Genomic DNA, 16,195 nt, shown 5'->3' with positions numbered 1-16,195 from the left:
CCCATAACCGGCCAAGAAATTGAATCGGTTATCAAAAATCTCCCACAAATAAGAGTCCAGGACCAGATGGCTTCCCAGGGGAGTTCTACCAGACGTTTAAAGCAGAGATAATACCTACCCTTCTCAAGCTATGCCAAGAAATAGAAAGGGAAGGAAAACTTCCAGACTCATTCTATGAAGCCAGTATTACTTTGATTCCTAAACCAGACAGAGACCCAGTAAAAAAAGAGAACTACAGGCCAATATCCCTGATGAATATGGATGCAAAAATTCTCAATAAGATACTAGCAAATCGAATTCAACGGCATATAAAAAGAATTATTCACCATGATCAAGTGGGATTCATTCCTGGGATGCAGGGCTGGTTCAACATTCGCAAATCAATCAACGTGATACATCACATTAATAAAAGAAAAGATAAGAACCATATGATCCTGTCAATCGATGCAGAAAAGGCCTTTGACAAAATCCAACACCGTTTCTTAATAAAAACCCTTGAGAAAGTCGGGATAGAAGGAACATACTTAAACATCATAAAAGCCATTTATGAAAAGCCCACAGCTAACATCATCCTCAACGGGGAAAAACTGAGAGCTTTTTCCCTGAGATCAGGAACATGACAGGGATGCCCACTCTCACCGCTGTTGTTTAACATAGTGTTGGAAGTTCTAGCATCAGCAATCAGACAACAAAAGGAAATCAAAGGCATCCAAATTGGCAAAGATGAAGTCAAGCTTTCACTTTTTGCACATGACATGATATTATACATGGAAAATCCGATCGACTCCACCACAAGTCTGCTAGAACTAATACGTGAATTCAGCAAAGTTGCAGGATACAAAATCAATGTAAGAAATCGGTTGCGTTCTTATACACTAATAATGAAGCAACAGAAAGACAAATAAAGAAACTGATCCCATTCACAATTGCACCAAGAAGCATAAAATACCTAGGAATAAATCTAACCAAAGATGTAAAAGATCTGTATGCTGAAAACTATAGAAAGCTTATGAAGGTAATTGAAGAAGATATAAAGAAATGGAAAGACATTCCCTGCTCATGGATTGGAAGAATAAATATTGTCAAAGTGTCAATACTACCCAAAGCTATCTACACATCCAATGGAATCCCAATCAAAATTGCACCAGCATTCTTCTCGAAGCTAGAACAAGCAATTCTAAAATTCATATGGAACCACAAAATGCCCCGAATAACCAAAGTAATTTTGAAGAAGAAGACCAAAGCAGGAGGCATCACAATCCCAGACTTTAGCCTTACTACAAAGCTGTCATCATCAAGACAGCATGGTATTGGCACCAAAACAGACACATAGACCAATGGAATAGAATAGAAACCCCAGAACTAGACCCACAAACGTATGGCCAACTCATCTTTGACAAAGCAGGAAAGAACATCCAATGGAAAAAAGACAGCCTCTTTAATAAATGGTGCTGGGAGAACTGGACAGCAACATGCAGAAGGTTGAAACTAGACCACTTTCTCACACCATTCACAAAAGTAAACTCAAAATGGATAAAGGACCTAAATGTGAGACAGGAAACCATCAAAACCTTAGAGGAGAAAGCAGGAAAAGACCTCTCTGACCTCAGCCGTAGCAATCTCTTACTCGACACATCCCCAAAGGCAAGGGAATTAAAAGCAAAAGTGAATTACTGGGACCTTATGAAGATAAAAAGCTTCTGCACAGCAAAGGAAACAACCAACAAAACTAAAAGGCAACCAACGGAATGGGAAAAGATATTTGCAAATGACATATCGGACAAAGGGCTAGTATCCAAAATCTATAAAGAGCTCACCAAACTCCACACCTGAAAAACAAATAATCCAGTGAAGAAATGGGCAGAAAACATGAAGAGACACTTCTCTAAAGAAGACATCCAGATGGCCAACAGGCACATGAGAAGATGCTCAACGTCGCTCCTTATCAGGGAAATACAAATCAAAACCACACTCAGATATCACCTCACGCCAGTCAGAGTGGCCACAATGAACAAATCAGGAGACTATAGATGCTGGAGAGGATGTGGAGAAACGGGAACCCTCTTGCACTGTTGGTAGGAATGCAAACTCGTGCAGCCTTTCTGGAAAACAGTGTGGAGGTTTCTCAGAAAATTAAAAATAGACCTACCCTATGACCCAGCAATAGCACTGCTAGGAATTTACCCAAGGGATACAGGAGTACTGATGCATAGGGGCACTTGTACCCCAATGTTTATAGCAGCACTCTCAACAATAGCCAAATTGTGGAAAGAGCCTAAATGTCCATCAACTGATGAATGGATAAAGAAATTGTGGTTTATATACACAATGGAGTACTACATGGCAATGAGAAAGAACGAAATATGGCCCTTTGTAGCAACGTGGATGGAACTGGAGAGTGTGATGCTAAGTGAAATAAGCCATACAGAGAAAGACAGATACCATATGTTTTCACTCTTATGTGGATCCTGAGAAACTTAACAGAAACCCATGGGGGAGGGGAAGGAAAAAAAAAAAAGAGGTTAGAGTGGGAGAGAGCCAAAGCATAAGAGACTGTTAAAAACTGAGAACAAACTGAGGGTTGATGGGGGGTGGGAGGGAGGGGAGGGAGGGTGATGGGTATTGAGGAGGGCACATTTTGGGATGAGCACTGGGTGTTGTATGGAAACCAATTTGACAATAAATTTCATATACTGGGGAAAAAAAAGGACAAAAAGGCAAATAAATACCTCTAAATTAAAAAATATATATCTGCCAAATCCAATCAGTAAGAAAAGCACATGATTCAAGGGTCAGAATGAAGGTTTGAGCCTGCTTTTGCCTATTTATTGATCAAGTTAATTTATTAACTGTTAATTATAACAATTATTTGTACAGAGTGCAATAGTCCTAATTCTACCTCATCATATTCAAATACAACAAAACGTCACTGAATCAGAAAAGAATACATCAAACAATATGTACACGAAAAAAATCTTAGAAAACTCTAAAGTATTGAGATATTATTTATTTCAAATACAGCTGATAAAGTACAAATGCATATTATGGTGTAAAATGACATAAATTAATGCAAAATTACAAATGCCACTTGTTCCAAAGTACATAATCATGTATCCTAAAAGAGAAATATCTTAAAAAATAGAAAAGAGAATATTAATTGCTTCACTTAGAATTTGAAATTACATGGAAGGCATAATTAGACTGTTGACCTTTTTTTTAAGCTACAAATGTTAACCTAGTTCTCTTTTATGATCAAAATACCAAAATTTTGAGAAGAGAGACATAATCTCTATTTTCCTGCTAAATAAAATTGCATGTTGAAATCAAATTAGAGATAGGGTATTTTTTAATGAAGAGACATGTGAATGACTAAAATGTGCCCAAAACTTAGGATTTATACTTTACTATACATGAGAGTGACAGTTTGCTTGCTTCTATTTTAATTAATTTAAATCAAGTATTACTAGAATACTGTCTACTTCCACAACCACTTGAGGAGAAATATGCCAATGTAAACCTCAAAAGCAATATTGAGGCTCTGTGAATACTAGATGCTATACATTACTCCAGCACTTTTTGCCCTCAAAACACTTGTTCGCCAATACCACAGCATAAAATGGATCCCTTCTCCAGATCCTCAAATTCTCCATCGGCCTCCTTCCATGAAAATGCTAATTAGGATTTTATACCCAAATGTCTTCAAGCTACCCTATCTGAAAAGCTAATTTTTTTTTCTTACCCAAGATCTTGAGGACACCACCACTCGGGTCTTTTCTCACAAAGCTTAAACCAAAAATTGGCCTAAATATCCTTTTTTATGTCGATCCTGTTAGGCATCATCATACCTTTGTCTCTCCAAAACTCTGAGTCTCCAAAACCTACCACTCAAATGGCAAGGGGAGAGAAAAGAAGTGTAGAAGAGTCTTTCTTCCTACCTACCTTTCTTCTTTCCTTCCTTCCAACCTTCCTTCCTTCCTACCTAAGTCTCACTCTTGATGTTTTTTTTTTCCTCTTGGTCCCCACTTTTGTCCCACTTGAACTCCAAGATGAAGATAATTTTTTTCAAATGGGAAGAACCATTTCTCAAACATGGTAAAAACTGTTTAAGAAGGTATATCGCCTTAGCCATGAAAAAAAATCACTTTAAAAAAGATCCACAAAATGTCTAGCTTCCACAAATGTAACTTCCTAGTGTATCTTCCAAGATAAAATGATTGCACACTAAATTAAATATCTTACTAGAGCAGGGCTCTTGTGTGATGTCTACCAGAAAGGATTTCTTGGTTCAAAGTTTTTCTGTGGTACTCCCAGATAGTATATAGGAGAATGTTAGTTTTTCTATTCCTTAAATCAACAAATATTTTATATTTAACAAGAAAAATAATGAATAATTTAAAAATAAGATTCTTTTGATATAGTTTTGAATTCTAAATAATTTTTGGAGGAGACAATTTCCTATGGGAATGTGCATATAATATAGGTCTAGTCAGATATAAAACATTTATAGTAATTTATGCAATTATGATGAGTATATAACATGTTATGTACTTTGAAGAAACAATATGGAATTCTATGATGCAGTGATAACAGAGAAGGAAGGAATTACATTTACAACTCATTCAACTATGGCATAAGTATAAATTAAAAAGAAAGTCTTGACCATGTCTCTATTTTAACCTATTAGAAATTATGATCTGATTTGTCAAAATACCATCATTATTGACCTTCACTTTAGCATTACCCTATGACTCAGCAATTGCACTACTAGGTATTTACCCAAAGGATACAAAAATGCTGATTTGAAGGAGTACATGTACCCCGATGTTTACAGCAGCACTATCGACAACAGCAAATTATGGAAAGAGCCCAAATGTCCATCGAATGATGAATGGACAAAGATATGGTATATATATGCAATGGAATATTACTCAGAATTCAAAAAGAATGAAATCTTGCCATTTGCAACAACGTGGATGGGACGAGAGTGTATTATGCTAAGTAGAATAAGTCAGTCAGAGAAAGACAAATTTTAAATGATTTCATTCTTATGTGGAGTTTAAGAAACAAAACAGATGAACATAGGGAAAAGGAAGGAAAAATAAGATGGAAACAGAGAGAGAGGCAAACAATAAGAGACTCTTAATTAAACACAGAGAATAAACTGAGGGTTACTGGAGGTGCATTGGGTGGGAGGATGGGCTAAATGGGTGATAAGCATTAAGGAGGGCACTTGTTGGGATGAGCACTGTGTGTCATATGTCAGTGATAAATCACTAAATTCTACTCCTGAAGTCATTATTACCCTATATGTTAACTAACGTGGGTTTAAATTAAAAATTATATGGAAAAAAAATTTTTTTAACTTTAAAAAACTGCTAAAAAATTAAAATTGTGCAGTCTCGAGTGCTTGGGTGGCTCACTCAGTTGAGTATCTGACTCTCGATCTCAGCTCAGGTCACAATCTCATGGTTCGTGGGATTGAGCCCCACGTCCAGCTCTACACTGACAGCATGGAACCTGCTTGGGATTCTTTCTCGTTCTCTCTCCCCCTCTCCCTCTCTCTCTTCCCCTTTCCCACTCTCCCACTCTCACTCTCTCCAAATAAATAAATAAACTTTAAAAAAATAGTGCAGGCTCATCTAAGCATTATTAATAATTAATAAAAAGGAGGTCTGTACTGTGTTCACCACTGCATTCTATAAACATACTCAAAGCAAAGCTATTAAACCTTTCTTTTATTATTAACAGTGACTGACAATTATTTTTTATCTTCTTGCTTGTTGTTTACCAAAGTAGATCTTAAAACATGGCATATCTTTACTCATTCAAATATATTTTCCAGTAAATGTATATTTAATGTGAAAATTATTTCCATTATTTTTAGTTTCCTCAGTTTAAATTCTGCCTTTTTCTTTGAAGAACATGCAACTCCCTTTTAGTATTAATCTGTTTAAAGGATTATCCTCCCACACGTTTACTAATAAAATCATCTGTAAGTTTCTTCCAGCTTCTCTCTAAACTAAAGCTGCATCTACACTAACAAAATTGCTTAACTGAGTTGGCCGGTTGGAATAATTTGGTGTTATGTCTTTAGTAACCCAACCAGTCAGTTTATAATTCATAGGTAGGGGCTTAAGCAGAAATATGAATTTTGTGCCCACATATATAAAAAGAAAAAGAGAATTGAGGCAACATGATTTTTACCCCAACAATGCAGTTATAAGGGAAATACTGAGTTATTCAAGTAGAGATCTCTTTTATTTTAATTCAAAAGAGACACCTAAAATTATCTTAGTATATCTTTAAGAAAGTTCCACAAGTATGAAAGATATGGAATTAACGACTCCTAAAGGGAGCTGTTTTCCTTCACCATGCTTTCAAATCTAAAACATGATGAATTAGCAGATGTTAAGACTATATATACAATGATCAAAGAAACAATATAACATGATGTCTTTCTAATACTTGCAATGTGAAACACAAAACATAAAAAAAAATCTGTATCAGCCATTTTAAAAGTACTTCTTATTGAAAATAGCGAATCAACTTTCTCCAGTTAAAACCTTGAACTTGAGATCAAACCAAATGGTCTGAGAAATAAAATATGCTTTAATATTCTATTAGATTTAAAAAAATTTTTTTAACGTTTATTCATTGAAAGACAGAGAGAGACAGAGCTTGAGTGGGAGAGGGGCAAAGGGAGAGGTAGACATAGAATCCAAAGCAAGCTCCAGGCTCTGAGCTGACAGCACAGAGCTCGACCACAGAGCTCAAACTCACGGACCATGAGACCATAACCTGAGCCCAAATTGGACATTAACCGACTGAGCCACCCAAGCAACCCAATATTCTATTAGTTTTAAGTCAAAACAAAAAGTATGTATCAGAAATAAGAAAAAAAAACAACTCTGTACTTTTAGGATTAAATGAACATTTTCAAATTTTGCACTGAATTAAAACTTAGATATAATATATTCAAAGGAGTTTAGATTTTTCATTTAAATTCATCCTGTTTGAATGCAGCCTTACTTCTCTGCATATCTTTTTTCTTCCCCGTGAATGAGTTGGTTGGAATGCCACATCCATTCTGATTAGCCAGCAGATAAGTAATATGAAAACTGATTTGAAGTCTCTACCACTAGAGATGTCAAAACAGATGTTACTTTCCTACCGGATGACAGCACTGGGCCTGAGATGTCAAACATAATTAAAAATTTTATTTTCAAATGTACTCCACAGTTTATACATACTAAAAGTATGTCTTACCTTTTGAACTTGTAGAGTGCTGTGCTCTGCAAAATGGGAGAGGCTTTATTTTAGTTTAGACTCCATTTGGGAGTGAAATCATTTCATCAATCGGTACCCAGAGGTTTCCTTCAGGATTTGGCATGAAAAGACTGGCATTTCATTAAAATGTGCTGACAACTGAAAGAGCGATTCTAGCAGGACTGATTTCTCTCACCCTCCTATCTATGACTATCAAGATTTGCTCCTACATTATCCAAATCAGAGAATAAATTAAGGAGTCTTTCTTTTTTATGATATTGCTCATTTCATTCTTTGAAAGAGTAGAGGGTCAGAAGTTGCATGTTACTTAGTCATATTTATTTATTATTTACTAAGTTTCTCCCAAAGTCTTTCCCTTGGCAAAAGAAATAATAAAATGCCGGGGGGCGGCAGGACGAGTCCCTTTGCCTTTTTTATGATATGCACTCAAAACAGATTAAAAGTTCAGAACACACCATATACTTCAGAGAATATCATGTCCATAGAGGGAAAATACAGAATTCCAAAAGCATGGCTGCTCCAAAGAAGGTCCTTTGCTTCCACATCCCTGCATGTTATCTGAGGAGCCTTGACCTACCCACAACCATAGCCAAGTACCTTATATTCACCTTTGAAGTGTAAATGGTTATTCACGTGTTTATCTCCTCTACTACAGATTAAGTCTCCTGAGGGCAAGGAAAGTGTCATATTCATGTGGTTATCAACTACAGAGGATTCAAGATGCCATGTGTAGATGACTTTCAGTATATTTTTTGAATCAATTTAGTTGGAGAGTGAGAAACCCAACATGGAACATCTGCCTTCTAAAGACCAGAGCAGTGCAGCATTGTACATGAGTAGCAGATTGGGCACTCAGCTGCTTGATTTTGAATCGCAGCCCCACCATTTACTAGCTATGTGAGTTAGGCTCATCACTGAGCCTCTGTTTCTCCATATGTAGCATGGTTATTGTGAGGATTAAATGAGATGATACATATATATCATCAGAACAGTGCCTGGCACATGGATAAGCACTCAATAAATATGAACTACCACTATCACCTTCCTTTAAGGTGTCAGTGATGTGATAACTTATTGAAAGACTCATTGCTGTAATGTTAGTGATTAGGAGTTAGTGACACCTGTGCCCCCTAAGTATATGCCTAAATGCTTGTTAACTTCAACAGATCTCCAGGTAGTGGAATTTCAGGCAGTGATTACTGAGTTTAGGAATTTGGAGTTACCCGCTGAAAATCTGAGTGATGCAGAAACTTTCATCATTCTGGATTATAGAGATTTACTACTGTTTGTAAGGGGTTCAGGCAAATTTTCTTCTAGTTGCTTCTCAAAAACTGACCTCAGAAATGTTCATTTGATACTAGCTCCTGTAGAACCCTTGTTCCTTCTTTAGACATGCATACTGATGTTTCCTCTAACCCTAATTATTACCAGAGGATTTAGGGTGTTTCTTAGTAGTAAACCAGATTCCAACTAGTCTTTTTCCTGATTTTACAGAAATTACTTCTTGGAGTCCACTGTTATATATGTGTCCTGCTGGTTTCTGATGCTCCTTAGTCTATTAAGGGAGTTTTCTTCTATTCTTAGGTTACTAACAGTTTTTATTAGAAGTAGACCTTGAATATTATCAAGTGCTATTTTGGACGGCTATCAGACTAATTCTTCCTTCACCTCTTATTAGAGTGTATTGCAGTAGTAGACTTCCTAATATTGAGCCACACGTTCATTAATAGCATGAAGGGTCTTGGTAATGGTGTATATTCCAATATACTACTGTGTTCTATTCGATAACACCTTAAGATTTTTCACATTAATATTCCCAAGTGAAATTAGAACCAGGCCTAGTTTTCTTTTTTTGGATTATCATAGTCAAATAAATATAAGTACCAATATTATGATGATTTTTAAAAACACATCAGAAGGTTTTCTTCTTCCACAATACTTGCAAAAGATTAATTATCAGTTATCTCTTCTTTGAAGATTTAAAATAAATCACCTATAAAATCATCTCAGTCTGTTATTTCTAAGGTATAGTTTTAGAAAATGTTCTCAACTGTCCATGATTATTTATATATTTGTCACTTCTTTCTTTTCTTGAACCAATCTTGGTATTTTTATTTTTCCTTATCTTTGTATATTTTATTAACATTTTCAGTTATTATTATACAATTGAAAATTTTATTTTATAAATATTATCATTTCCTCTTTATCTATAGTTATTTTTCCTTACTCAGTTTCTACATATGTACATTTGTGGTGGGTTTTTTTTGGTTGTTGTTTAACTCTAAAGGTAATTAATCTGGTGAACTGTTCATTTGTCATATTCCATTTTTTTAAACCAGATCTGTGCCTAGTGTATTAATATTATCAACTTACCTTTTTCTACCTAATAAAAAAATCTCCTTCTCTTTTTACTTAATATTTTATCCTACTTTCCTCAGTTTTAATTCATTGATTTCTGCATTTATCCTTGACTTTTTCCTACTGCTTTCCTTAGATTTATTTTGCCCTTGGGGCACCTGGGTGGTTCAGTTGGTTAGGCATCCAACTTTGGCTCAGATCATGATCTCATGGTTCGAGAGTTCAAGCCCCGCTTTGGGCTCTGTGCTAATGCTTGGAACTTGGAGCCTGGAGCCTGCTTCATATTCTGTGTCTCCCTCTCTCTCTGGCAGACCCCACTCATTCTCTCTCTTTCTCTCTCTCTCTCTCAAAAATAAACATTAAAAAATTTTAAAAAGATTTATTTTGTTCATTTTTAACTTCTAAAATTGGATGCTTAATTCATTGTTTTCACTCATTTTTTATATATTGAAGATGTCAAAAGTTATAAATACTTCAAGTATAACTTTGTAGAAATCTCATATGTTATGATAAATAGTGCTCTTATCATTAATTTCTAGATATCATACTTTACATTTATTTTACTTACAAGTTGTTTAAGAAGTTTTTAAAAATTTATATTTATTTAGTTTTCTAAATGTCTGATATATTTATTTTTGTAAATGTTATTTCCTTTTTCAATATTTAAAAATTTTTTCACTGTTTATTCCTTTTTTGGTCATGGACTTTTCTTTTTATTATGGACTTCTAATTTTTATTACACTGTGATCAAAAGACATCATTGCATTCCTTCCACTCTAAAGTATTTATTAAGGTTTTCTTTGCGACCTAATGTATGGTCATTTTTGTAAATGTTTCATAGCCCATAAAATAGCTGGTTTCTGGGGTTTTTTTAAGTTTATTTAGATTTTGAAAGAGACAGAGAGAGAACAGGAAGGAATAGAGAAGGAGAGAGAGACAGAGAGTGAGAGAGAGAATGAATCCCAAGGAGGCTCCACAGACAGCATGGAGCCAATACAGGTCTCAATCCCACCAATAGTGAGATCATGACTTGGGTCAAAACTAAGAGTCAGATATAACCTAGTGAGACATCCAGGTTCCCCAAAACTAGTTGGTTTCTATCTGAAAGGCACTAAATATGGAATATTCTATTAATTAGTATATTTATAACTGTTCAAGTCATTGTCTACTTTTTAAATCTTCTTGCTCTGTGGGCTTACATTACTGATGTAATACAGCTCTCTACAAACAAGAATGCAACTGTTATCATTATTTAAACAAAAGCTATATAAGATAAAGAGACTAACTATATGCTAACAAAATGGTGAGAAGAACAAAAATAGACATTTGCTAATTCTTCATCTTTTATATGAGGGCGATCAATATATGCCATTTCATTTCTCAAGCTGTAATATAAGAATATTTAAATTAATGGAGATAATTACTAATAGACCTAAAAATATGCTGCAGTATATATTTTCAAGTTACTGAGATATGATGAAGGACTTGGGAGGAGGCATAAAAGAAAGAGATATCATATATCAACCGAAAGAAAACAAAACACAGCAAGAAAACCAAAAATAGGATCATACATAAATAAACACTGATACAAGAGAATTAAGTCCAAATATGTATCATAGAAGTTAAGAGAGATAAAAACCATCTTCTAAAATAAATTGACTCCTAAATTGAAAGAGTAAAAGAAATAAGTTCCAATCACATACTGTATCCAAGATGATATAAAACAATGTAATCTATAGCTTTAGTATAAATGGGTAGGCAAAGGAAAATGAGATTTACACAAATAAAAACAGAACAAATACAGCAATATCAATGTTGGGCAAAATAAACACAATACACAGAACATTAAACAAAACAGAGTTATTCTTTTTTTGATGAAGTTTTCCTTGTTCAGGTAAGTTACTTAGAAAGAACACACAGATGATATATTTTAGGATCCCTTGCATATTTAAGTTTATTTTTAGGTTGCCTTCATACATAAATGAAAACATAGCTGATATGAAATATTGGGGTCACATAGCTTACCCATAGGACTCTTTGTGTATTGCTTGGTTGACTACTGGTATCTAACGCTCCCAAGAAAATACTGAAGCCACCTTGATTTTTTTTTTCCTAATACTTTTGACTGACGTTTATCTTCTGCTTGGATACTGCATCTTTATGGCATAATTTTGTTGTTGATTTATATTATATGCCTGGCATACATTACTGCCATTAATTCTTAGAACAACTCTGTAATATTTGAGGTTTATTGAAATCCACTGAAAGTGATCAGTCCCAATGTTAGTGATGGGAAGGCAGACTTTATAGTATTTTAATAAATACCCCTGAACTGTTGTAACTCTAAGGCACTCTCTTAGACAAATACCAAGAAATTTGTTAAAACTCTGCTGCTAATTTATAAAGATCTTCTTGACATTGCATTTTATCAGAGTTCATAATATCAAGCTTATATGAATATATCAAGATAAGACTTAAGACATATCATCCCAAAAGCAAGTTCTTATCTACCAATCAATTCTTCTAGAAGATTATAGTCACTCCTTTTAAATATTATGATGTATCCAAACATACAGAAAATTACAGTATAGCAAATACCAATGTAACTGCAATCCAGGATCAACAATATGCTAAAAAATTTTACTATGTTTGCTTTAGGTCTTTTTAAAATTATTATTAATAAACTAATCATTCCAGACTTTAAGTCCCCTTAATACATCTCTGAGGTCTCATTCTGCTACCTCTCTTCTCAGAGACAACCACCAACCAGCTCATCTGGGTTTCTACATTTTATTACATATGTTTATATGTATACTAAGTTTGCACTGTCTGATTTTTATTAATATATATTGTCTTGTTCTATACTTTGTATATACAACATTTTGTTTTTAAAATCTATCACTTTTGAAACCTTTTAACATAATAGAAAACATTAATCTCTCAGTACTTGAAAAGAATGTGGCTTCTCTATTTGTTATAGTCAGGAACTATATGTATCAGGTCTCACACATATCTCATATCTATTAGATAAAATGTGGCAACTGAACTGTTCAAACCTGTATCCTGGAAAACATTTTGTCTATTTATTAGTTACTTAAAAAGGCATATGCATATTTCCTGCTGTAACTATAGGTTAATCAAATTTTCATTACAACTGTGTCCATTTTTGCTTTAAATATTATTTCTACAAAATTTTTTTCTTGTGATAAGAACTTTTAAGACCTACCCTCTTAGCAACTTTCAAATATAGAATACAGTATTGTAAATTATAGTCACCTTGCTGTATATTACATCCCCAGGACTTATTTATCTAATGATTAGAAGTGTGTACCTTTTGATCACCTTCACTCTTTATTTAATATTTAAATATGCTTTAAATGTTTTGAGGTAATGTCATAAAAGTTTTAATTTTATTGCTTCTTGGTGGAATATTCCTTTTATATCTATATTGCATCCCTTTTCATTCCTATTAAATGCTTTGCATGTTAAATATTTTTTATTAATCAATAAGCATTTACTTGACTAATATTTTATGGTACATTTTTCCAGAAATATATTTTACCTTTCTGAGTCATGATACAATGTTTTGTGTCTATTTATAAATGAAATATATCTACATAGTGTTTTTTGACTAATATGAGTCTCTTTTACATATGTGGATTTACTATGTTTATTTTTAGAATGACTCAGATTGCTAGGGCACCTCCCAGTCTGTGAGTAGTTTTCCTAGCCTTTACTTCAAGGACTAGACAACATTTGATGGTTCTAAGCTTTATGTAGAAAGCTCCCTACAAGGCACAGGCTTAGATTTCATCTCTGATTTGAGTCTAGATCTTGGAACCTTAGCAGCAGTAACACATGTCCAGTTCTAAAACCATTCAGCTTCAGCCTCCCTCAGTTGCAACTATGGCTTTACAATATTTCATTATTTCTAGTTCTTAGGGCCTTTCCACGTACTTTCAAGAATTGACATGTATTTTTGAAAGTTTATTGTTAAATTTATCAACATGTGTTTCAGATAGGAGTATGATTTTCTACATCAGTTTAACATACCGTATTGACCAGAAATCTTATATACTATTCCTTGTCTTTGAAATTCAGTAACTTCCCTAAATCTTATCTTAATGTGGTTATCCTCTGTTAGTTTTTCCTAAAACATAATTAGCCTTACTGATTTGCTTTAATTTAGTAAATACTGAACTATGAATTTGAATGTTGATTCTATTACCACTAGCTCCATTCTCTACTTAAGTATTTCATTTGCTACATGCTGTATTTGTGTTTGTTTGTTTTCTAATTTTCATATGTATCATCTTCTTTCAGGTGACAGCCACTTCTTTATCAATGGTAATTCTTTTCACCCTGTCCTGTTCTTTATCAATGGTAATTCTTTTCACCCTGTAACCTTGAGTTGTGTTTCTGCTGTGTCAATGTTACCTCTAAGACTTGAGTAAACAATTATCATGTAAATGTACTTAAGTATTCAATTGTTCAGAGGTCAATTCTCCCCCAAATTTATCAATGAAATCCCAGTCTGCCTCACAAAACCAGTGTGCATTGAAGATGGCAGCCAAAGTGGGAAGGTTTCTCCAGGGCTTGGATTACCCAACATGTGAGTGCTATTCCTTGGGGGCATCTATGCCTCTGCAGCCTTAGACCTGCTGTTTCCTGAAGAACATGCTTGACAAATGTGTTATGATTTGGTTCTGGTCAAGTAAAGTTCGCTCTTGGCATCAGTTCCTCATACTATGCCCTTGCCAGCACGTAGCACACACCCTATTTAAAGGGTATTGCAGTTGTAAACAGAGAGTTCCAAGACCTAAGGCTTGATGACTTTAAGGGAAAATATTGGCGCTATTCTTCTATCCTTCAGATTTCACTTTTGTTTGTCCTACAGAAATTGATGCTGTTAGTGACAAAGCCAACAAATTTCATGATATAAACTGTGAAGTTGCTGCAGTTTCAAGATTCCCACTTCACCTATCTTGCCTGGATAAACACACCAAGGAAGAATGGCAGTTTGAGCAACATGAACATCACACTCTTGTCAGATTTGACTAAACAGATTTCCTGAGACTACAGTGTACTGTTAGAAGTCCCTGATGTTGCTTTAAGACATCTATCTCTTCATAACTGACCCCAGTAAAGTCGTCAAGTATCTGAGCATCAATGATTTCTCAGTGGGCCAAAATGCAGAGGAGACCCTCCACTTGGTAAAGCCATTTCAGTTTGTGGAAACCCAATGAAGAAATCTGCCCTGAAAACTAGACACTGGATTCTCCTACAATCAAGCCAAACCCAATTGCCTCCAAAGAATACTTTGAGAAAGTAAATCAGTAATCATCTCATGCATACCTGTAGCTTCTCACATCAGAAAAGAACCACAGTTGGAACTCACTTTTAGCATTTGAAAGATGGTTATTTATAGAAGACAGAAAGCAATTATGCTTGTGCTCATAAATAATATGCTAAATGTTTTGTTTTTTAACATTGGCTAAGGCTTTTAAATGTACTCATATACATCAAGAGTCTTTTCTTAGTAACTTCTGGAGGGCTAGCTAGTTTATGGAATGCTAGTTTACCTATTTCTTGGATTGTATCTTTAATGGGAAAAGGAAACACTCTTCTTTATTAGCCTAACTTAAACTTTTATGTACACCAGAGTAGTATAACAACCATCAAAAGCTTCAAGGGTCCTGAAATTTTCTTCTTGAATTTCTTTGGACTGAACTGAATTTTCTTTTAAGATAACAAAGATCATAGTTTTGAGGTGACATCAGCAGTCTAATTTAACTCTTACAATAGATGTACACGTACTTGAAACAAATGTGAATCATGTTTTTCTAAAAAAACAGGGTGATAAAGTGACTTAAGTGATCACGCATGTTTCTCATCCCTGAGATTAATATAGCTATTTTACTTGTTAACTGTCTTAGGGTCTACATACAATTCTAGATATTGATTGGATGTAATCATAAAAAATATTTATTGAATCCAGGAATTGTATTTTGAAATCATTGTAATTATTTTCTTTTCTGAAGTGCTCAATGTAAAGTACATAATAAACATATTTTATTTTTTTTTTAATTTTTTTTCAACGTTTATTTATTTACTTTGGGACAGAGAGAGACAGAGCATGAACGGGGGAGGGGCAGAGAGAGAGGGAGACACAGAATCAGAAACAGGCTCCAGGCTCTGAGCCATCAGCCCAGAGCCTGACGCGGGGCTCGAACTCACGGACCGCGAGATCATGACCTGGCTGAAGTCGGACGCTTAACCGACTGCGCCACCCAGGTGCCCCCATAATAAACATATTTTAAAAGAAAAAAAAATTCAACGAAATCCCAATAAAATTCCTAGTATACTTTTTTATGGAAATGAAAAGCTGATTCTGAAAATCACATGGTAATATAAGGGATCTAGAGAATCTAAGAAAATTTTGAAGAAGAACAAAGTTAGAGGACTTACAGCATCACATTTAAGATTGACTATAAAGCTACAGTAAATAGGACAGTTTGGTATTGATGCAAAAGAAAATATACAGATCAAG

The 16,195-nt window shown here is 34.5% G+C and overlaps 1 pseudogene; it reads left to right on the top strand.

The window, feature by feature from the left end:
- The first annotated feature begins 13,764 nt into the window (after positions 1 to 13,764).
- LOC122488123 lies at positions 13,765 to 14,985 on the top strand (annotated as a pseudogene).
- The last annotated feature ends 1,210 nt before the right edge of the window (positions 14,986 to 16,195 follow it).

The sequence above is a fragment of the Prionailurus bengalensis genome, chromosome A2 (genome assembly GCF_016509475.1).
Source record: "Prionailurus bengalensis isolate Pbe53 chromosome A2, Fcat_Pben_1.1_paternal_pri, whole genome shotgun sequence".
Classification (NCBI taxonomy): domain Eukaryota; kingdom Metazoa; phylum Chordata; class Mammalia; order Carnivora; family Felidae; genus Prionailurus; species Prionailurus bengalensis.
This window is presented reverse-complemented; position numbering and strand designations above follow the sequence as displayed.